Genomic DNA, 8659 nt, shown 5'->3' with positions numbered 1-8659 from the left:
AGCACTGCAAATTTTTGCAGACAAATGTAGTAATATATTAAAATGTGGACACACAACAATATGGCTCTTTTCTTGTCACCTTAAATTGTGGTGTATCATCTCTCTCTCTCTATGCATATGTGTAAATAAACACAGATATATCCTTTATATACATCCCAGTCAACACATTGAGGTCACTCGATGATCTGACATCACACCATTCTCATACGGTGATCCTCACAGTGTGAGTAATATATGAAACTCATTGTGAATTCAAAATGTTGAGCAGGTTGAGAGGAGCAGATCATCAGTAGCTGGGGGACATTCTACTTCCTCAACACTATCACAGAGATATCACAGTGCTCTCACATGATGAGCTCATGAGTGCACGCCCAGCTAACATTTCTGTTATAAGAACCTTCTCCAAACAACTGACTTCCAGACACAGCCTTCTGAAATTAACTGAAATAAACAAATTACCAGCTTCACTCATTATTAACCAGACTAATTTCTGTCAGACATCTTCAAGCGCTTATTTAAATTAACAGAGATTTAGATGATGATGTTTATTGTTTTGTTTGATGTTACCATCATAGTGATTAGTGTTTGCTTTAGTTGGGCTCTTGACCCTTGACTTTATAACATTATATTTTTGGGGCTGCTGTAACTGTGTTTTAAAGCATTTGTTATGGCAAGGAAAAGATGCAATCAGGTGATACTGGTTTGTTATTGATGATAACAACACAGTCATCACCTAGATTCAATATGCAGTCTTGGTCTTGGAAGTTGTGGCCTAATGGTTGAGAATTGGACTCGTAATCAGGTTGCGGTTTGAGTCTAACAGGATTTAGGTGGGGTGAGTGAATGTACAGTGCTCTCTCCACCCTCAATGTTACGAATGAGGTGCCCGAGCCCTTCCTGGGCTCCAGCATAAATGGCTGCCCAGCTCCTGGTGTGTATACTTTGGATGGGTTAATTGCAGAGCACAAACTCTATGGGTCACCATACTTGGCCATATGTCACATCACTTTCATAATAATTTATGAAGAATTATAAAAGCATAAGACACAAACATTATTAACTACTCTTGATGTTTCTCTTTGTGTTTAAATGACAGTGTATGAATCTCAACAATGGTGACAATCAAAAACTTCATGCTGCAATGCATGCTGGGTACCAAGTCTCTGTGCAGTGAGTGCACTTTGACCTCACATTAGTATGAGCTCACAGTGAGGCGCTGTGAGGTTACACACAGCTCACTGTTACTTCACATTGTGACCTCATCACGAGTATCCTGTGAGCTCATGGTGACATCACTGTGAGATCAAATTGTTGACTGGGATATGCACTGTGTAACACACACACAAACACATAGCATGCATCATACATACAAGTTACCTATTTGTTACTGTTCACAAGTTTGAGTTTTATTAAATTTGAAAGTATTGTCAAGCACTCAAAATAAATAAAAATTGCCATTTCATATTTCTGATCCTTGTGCTGGTCATCATAATATTTGTTATATTTAATATTTTCTGATTCTTTAGAATTTTCAGACTCTTGTCTTCCATATCTGAAACATCTGACTCAAGCAACAGCTCAAGTGCATGGACTAATCCTAGCAGAGACAAATAACTGAGGAGACCTCTGCCTCTTAAACAGGTTAGAACAAAGCTTTTATGAGTCTCCGAGTTTGTTCACCCATAAATTAAAATTCTGTCATTAATTACTCACTTATGTCATTCCACAACTGTAAAACTGTAAAAAGTGCTTTTGTTTGCGCAAAAAAAACTAATTTACCATCATTTAACACTTCATTTACAAACTATTGATCTTCAAAAGTGCTTATTGGGAATTAACAGAGATTTAGATGATGATGTTTTATTGTTTTGTTTGATGTTACCATCATAGTGATTAGTGTTTGCTTTAGTTGGGCTCTTGACCCTTGACTTTCTAACATTATATTTTTAGGCTGCTGTAATTGTGTTTGTAAAGCACATTTGTTATGGCAAGAAAACCCAAAAGAGACTGCAACCAGGTGGTTTGTTATTGATGATAACAACAACACAGTCATCACCTAGATTCAATATGCAGTCTTGGTCTTGGGAAGTCGTGGCCTAATGGTTAAAGAGTCGGACTTGTACTCGTAATCCAAAGGTTGCGAGTTTGAGTCTCGGGCCGGAAGAGATTGTAGGTGGGGGGAGTGGATGTACAGCGCTCTCTGTACAGCGCTCTCTCTCCAGCCTCAATACTACGAATGAGGTGCCCTTGAGCAAGGCACCGAACCCCAACTGCTTCCCGGCACCGCAGCATAAATGGCTGCCCACTGCTCCGGTGTGTACACTTTGGATGGGTTAATTGCAGAGCACAAATTCCGAGCATGGGTCACCATACTTGGCCGTATGACACGTCACTTTCATAATCATTTATGTTTAGTTTATTTATTTATAAAGCACATTTAAAACAACAGGAGTTGCAACCAAAGTGCTGTACATCAAATATAAAACAAGGTAAAAACATACCCAATCAAGACAAACAAAGGGACAAATAAAATTGTACACCCTCAAACAGAATTAAAACATACAGAATAAAATGGGTTTTCAAAGCAGATTTAAACAAGGAAAGAGAAGGAGTAGATCTAATGTGGAGAGGAAGACTGTTCCAAAGCCTAGGTGCTGCCATTCGCCTTTCGTTTTAAAATGTGAACGAGGAACCGAAAACTGACTAGACAACCGAAGAGATCAAAGAACTACAACAACATAAGACACAAACATTATTAATTACTCTGTCATTTAAACACAAAGAGAAACATCAAGAATCAGTGTATGAATCTCAACAATGGTGACAATCAAAAGCTTCATGCTGCAATGCATGCTGGGTACCTAGTCTCTGTGCAGTGAGTGCACTTTGACCTCACATTAGTATGAGCACACAGTGAGGGCGCTGTGAGGTTACACAGCAAAAATTAAAGTGTTGAAATTTCAGTGTTAAACATTTCTGAGTTGATTTCAACACCCAAAGAGTAATTTTAACACATTCTGAGTAAATGGTGTCCGGTGTTGGAGTTACTTGACAGAGTTTGATCATCAGTGTTAAAACAACTCCAAAGAGATGTAATTATACTCCGCCCCCGCATTTCCGGTCATTGCTGGAGAAACCGCCGCCATTATCCTCGCATGGGTTCGAACGGTAGGTAAATTAAATCATGCTTACTTAAACATTTATGATTTATGATATGCAAATTGAGCACTGCACAGAACATGCAGACAAATGTAGTAATATATTAAAATGTGGACACGAGCAGAAGTACAATGTGGCTAACGTTACTACTTGTCACCTTAAATTGTGGCAGCGGTATCATCTCTCTCTCTCTATGCATATGTATGTAAATAAACACAGATATATCCTTTATATACATCCCAGTCAACACGTGAGGTCACGCGATGATCACAGTGACATCACACCATTCTCATACGGTGATCCTCACAGTGTGAGTAATATATGAGCTCATTGTGAATTCAAAATGTTGAGCAGGTTGAGAGGAGGCAGATCAAATATCAGTAGCTGGGGGACATTCTACTTCCTGTTTCTCAACACTATCACAGAGATATCACAGTGCTCTCACATGATGAGCTCATGAGTGCACGCCCAGCTAACAGATTTCTGTTATAAGAACCTTCTCCAAACATACAACTGACTTCCAGACACAGCCTTAGATGAAATCAACTGAAATAAACAAATCACCAGCTTCACTCATTATTAACCAGACTGACTTAATTTCTGTCAGACATCTTCAAAAGTGCTTATTGGGAATTAACAGAGATTTAGATGATGATGTTTTATTGTTTTGTTTGATGTTACCATCATAGTGATTAGTGTTTGCTTTAGTTGGGCTCTTGACCCTTGACTTTCTAACATTATATTTTTTTAGGCTGCTGTAATTGTGTTTGTAAAGCACATTTGTTATGGCAAGAAAACCCAAAAAGAGACTGCAACCAGGTGGTTTGTTATTGATGATAACAACAACACAGTCATCACCTAGATTCAATATGCAGTCTTGGTCTTGGGAAGTCGTGGCCTAATGGTTAAAGAGTCGGACTTGTACTCGTAATCCAAAGGTTGCGAGTTTGAGTCTCGGGCCGGAAGAGATTGTAGGTGGGGGAAGTGGATGTACAGCGCTCTCTCTCCATCCTCAATACTACGAATGAGGTGCCCTTGAGCAAGGCACCGAACCCCCAACTGCTTCCCGGGCACCGCAGCATAAATGGCTGCCCACTGCTCCGGGGGTGTGTACACTTTGGATGGGTTAATTGCAGAGCACAAATTCCGAGCATGGGTCACCATACTTGGCCGTATGACACGTCACTTTCATAATCATTTATGTTTAGTTTATTTATTTATAAAGCACATTTAAAACAACAGGAGTTGCAACCAAAGTGCTGTACATCAAATATAAAACAAGGTAAAAACATACCCAATCAAGACAAACAAAGGGACAAATAAAATTGTACACCCTCAAACAGAATTAAAACATACAGAATAAAAATGGGTTTTCAAAGCAGATTTAAACAAGGAAAGAGAAGGAGTAGATCTAATGTGGAGAGGAAGACTGTTCCAAAGCCTAGGTGCTGCCATTCGCCTTTCGTTTTAAAATGTGAACGAGGAACCGAAAGAAGAAACTGACTAGACAACCGAAGAGATCAAAGAACTACAACAACATAAGACACAAACATTATTAATTACTCTGTCATTTAAACACAAAGAGAAACATCAAGAATCAGTGTATGAATCTCAACAATGGTGACAATCAAAAGCTTCATGCTGCAATGCATGCTGGGTACCTAGTCTCTGTGCAGTGAGTGCACTTTGACCTCACATTAGTATGAGCACACAGTGAGGGCGCTGTGAGGTTACACAGCAAAAATTAAAGTGTTGAAATTTCAGTGTTAAACATTTCTGAGTTGATTTCAACACCCAAAGAGTAATTTTAACACATTCTGAGTAAAATGGTGTCCGGTGTTGGAGTTACTTGACAGAGTTTGATCATCAGTGTTAAAACAACTCCAAAGAGATGTAATTATACTCCGCCCCCGCATTTCCGGTCATTGCTGGAGAAACCGCCGCCATTATCCTCGCATGGGTTCGAACGGTAGGTAAATTAAATCATGCTTACTTAAACATTTATGATTTATGATATGCAAATTCAATATAAGCATGTACGGAGTAATATTACGTAGTACGGAGCACTGCACAGAACATGCAGACAAATGTAGTAATATATTAAAATGTGGACACGAACGAAGTACAATGTGGCTAACGTTACTACTTGTCACCTTAAATTGTGGCCGCGGTATCATCTCTCTCTCTCTATGCATATGTATGTAAATAAACACAGATATATCCTTTTATATACATCCCAGTCAACACGTGAGGTCACGCGATGATCACAGTGACATCACACCATTCTCATACGGTGATCCTCACAGTGTGAGTAATATATGAGCTCATTGTGAATTCAAAATGTTGAGCAGGTTGAGAGGAGGCAGATCAAATATCAGTAGCTGGGGGACATTCTACTTCCTGTTTCTCAACACTATCACAGAGATATCACAGTGCTCTCACATGATGAGCTCATGAGTGCACGCCCAGCTGACAGATTTCTGTTATAAGAACCTTCTCCAAACATACAACTGACTTCCAGACACAGCCTTAAATGAAATTAACTGAAATAAACAAATTACCAGCTTCACTCATTATTAACCAGACTGACTTAATTTCTGTCAGACATCTTCAGAAGCGCTTATTGGGAATTAACAGAGATTTAGATGATGATGTTTTATTGTTTTGTTTGATGTTACCATCATAGTGATTAGTGTTTGCTTTAGTTGGGCTCTTGACCCTTGACTTTATAACATTATATTTTTTGGGGCTGCTGTAACTGTGTTTGTAAAGCACATTTGTTATGGCAAGGAAACCCAAAAAGAGATTGCAATCAGGTGATACTGGTTTGTTATTGATGATAACAACACAGTCATCACCTAGATTCAATGTGCAGTCTTGGTCTTGGGAAGTTGTGGCCTAATGGTTAGAGAGTCGGACTCGTAATCAAGGTTGCGAGTTTGAGTCTCGGGCCGGCAGGGATTGTAGGTGGGGTGAGTGAATGTACAGTGCTCTCTCCACCCTCAATGTTACGAATGAGGTGCCCTTGAGCCCTTCCTGGGCTCCGCAGCATAAATGGCTGCCCACCGCTCCTGGTGTGTGTATACTTTGGATGGGTTAATTGCAGAGCACAAACTCCGAGTATGGGTCACCATACTTGGCCATATGTCACATCACTTTCATAATAATTTATGAAGAATTATAAAAGCATAAGACACAAACATTATTAACTACTCTTGATGTTTCTCTTTGTGTTTAAATGACAGTGTATGAATCTCAACAATGGTGACAATCAAAAGCTTCATGCTGCAATGCATGCTGGGTACCAAGTCTCTGTGCAGTGAGTGCACTTTGACCTCACATTAGTATGAGCTCACAGTGAGGGCGCTGTGAGGTTACACTTTTAGCTCACTGTTACTTCACATTGTGACCTCATCACGAGTATCCTGTGAGCTCATGGTGACATCACTGTGAGATCAAATTGTTGACTGGGATATGCACTGACGCGCGCGCACACACACACACACAAACACATACGCATGCATGCACATACATACAAGTTACACACCTATTTGTTACTGTTCACAGAAGTTTGAGTTTTATTAAATTTGAAAGTATTGTCAAGCACTCAAAATAAATAAAAAATTGCCATTTCATATTTCTGATCCTTGTGCTGGTCATCATAATATTTGTTATATTTTAATATTTTCTGATTCTTTAGAATTTTCAGACTCCTTGTCTTCCATATCTGAAACATCTGACTCAAGCAACAGCTCAAGTGCATGGACTAATCCCTAGCAAGAGACAAATAACTGAGGAGACCTCTGCACTGCCTCTTAAACAGGTTAGAACAAAGCTTTTTATGAGTCTCCGAGTTTGTTCACCCATAAATTAAAATTCTGTCATTAATTACTCACTTATGTCATTCCACAACTGTAAAACTGTAAAAAAGTGCTTTTGTTTGCGCAAAAAAACTAATTTTACCATCATTTAACACTTCATTTACAAACTATTGATCTCCAAAAGTATTCTTGCAACAGCTCACATGGCAACACAACACACATGTCAAGGTGTTCTTGTGAATATGGGTTGGAGAGTTATATTTTGCACAAACAAAGCACTCACGTCGCTTCATAAAAATTTAGATGGAACCACTGTAGTCACATGATTTATTTTAATGACATATTCACTACCTTTTCTGGGTCTTTAAAGTGGTAGTTGTGTGGACTGTTAGTGGAGTGTCAGAGAACTGTCAAATTTCATAAAAAAATATCTTAATTTGTGTTCTGAAGATTAACAAAAGTCTTATGGGTTTGGAACAAAATAAGGGTGAGTAAACATGACAGAATTTACTTTCTGGGGCAACACTTTTTCTCCCCCCTCCGAATCTGTAGAAATTTGTGAATCACCATGCTCATGTTTTTATTTATTTTTTATTAGATGGTTAAAGATGTGTTAAAGTTCAAGTCTGGTGGTGAAGCAGTACTACAGGAGTATCAAGAAACAGAAACCCTTACAGATGCCACAAGAAGACAAATAATTAACATACTGGTGGCTCACATGATTGATACACATGGGTATTTTATTTTTATTATTATTTTTTAAACCAAATAACTGCATGGCCATTGTTCAAATTAAGATAACTAGTTTATCTTCCCTTAGGAAACTCCCTACTAAAGCAATCAGAAAACAGAATGCTCTTGGCATAGTGATGCTGTTCCCTTCCCTCAGAGATCCATACTCCAAGAAAGGCTCCGTAAGTCATTGTTTGCATCGCACTTTCATGTCATACTTGCAATGTTATGACAGGCTGTTTCTATGACATTGAAATTTGATTCTTTGAGATTTTAGCCTGAATATGACACAGGATATTTAAAAAAAATCTGTTTCAGGAACACTTTTATGATGCTGCAAGTGACACAGGATACATTGCCTGGCGTAATAAAAAAACAGTCCACAGGAATATGGAGCGATGCCACCAGACAGCCCTCTTCCTCAACAGGTAGATGAATGTTTAAAATTATCTCAAAGTATTGCATTTGAAGATTCCCATTAATTAATTCATGTGAATCTTTGTCTTCAGTCTACGGCCAGGAAATGGCATCCCTTCTTTTAATCCCTTCCACCACTTCCAGGAGGACTGAAGTCTCCAAAAATTGCATGCAATGCAGCTGAAAGCCATGTAATCTATCATAAGGTAGTGGCATTTTACAAATGTGTTGTGGGTCATTGTTTGAACAGTCACTTTTATGTTGTTGTTTTCTCTGTGACTGCACATTATGTTTATGTCTAATATTTGGTTTTCATTTCAACTCTTGTCATGCTGCAGTTTGGAGCAGCACCTCAGCAACAACCATCCGTTCCTCCTTGCGGTTGGACGTTAGAAAAGCAACCGCTTCTACATCGCCTTGGATAAGCATCTCCTCCCATGCCAGGCAAACTGCTTCCTTGGAGCATTTGATGAACTTTTAAATTTTGTGCACATTTTTAGCACATTTTGTGTTCAGTTTGTCATATGATA

The 8659-nt window shown here is 38.8% G+C and overlaps 1 long non-coding RNA gene across 1 annotated transcript; it reads left to right on the top strand.

Annotated features, from left to right (window-relative positions):
• Window positions 1-7768: 7768 nt before the first annotated feature.
• LOC131526589 (uncharacterized) lies at window positions 7769-8335 on the top strand. The gene is made up of 3 exons (XR_009267505.1): window positions 7769-7894; window positions 8031-8140; window positions 8222-8335. It is a non-coding gene; the product is annotated as an uncharacterized LOC131526589 (long non-coding RNA).
• Window positions 8336-8659: the final 324 nt, after the last annotated feature.

Source organism: Onychostoma macrolepis, chromosome 01, assembly GCF_012432095.1.
Source record: "Onychostoma macrolepis isolate SWU-2019 chromosome 01, ASM1243209v1, whole genome shotgun sequence".
NCBI classification, from domain to species: Eukaryota; Metazoa; Chordata; class Actinopteri; order Cypriniformes; family Cyprinidae; genus Onychostoma; species Onychostoma macrolepis.
The sequence above is the reverse complement of the archived record's forward strand: the minus strand, read 5'-3'. Positions and strand labels throughout refer to the sequence as shown.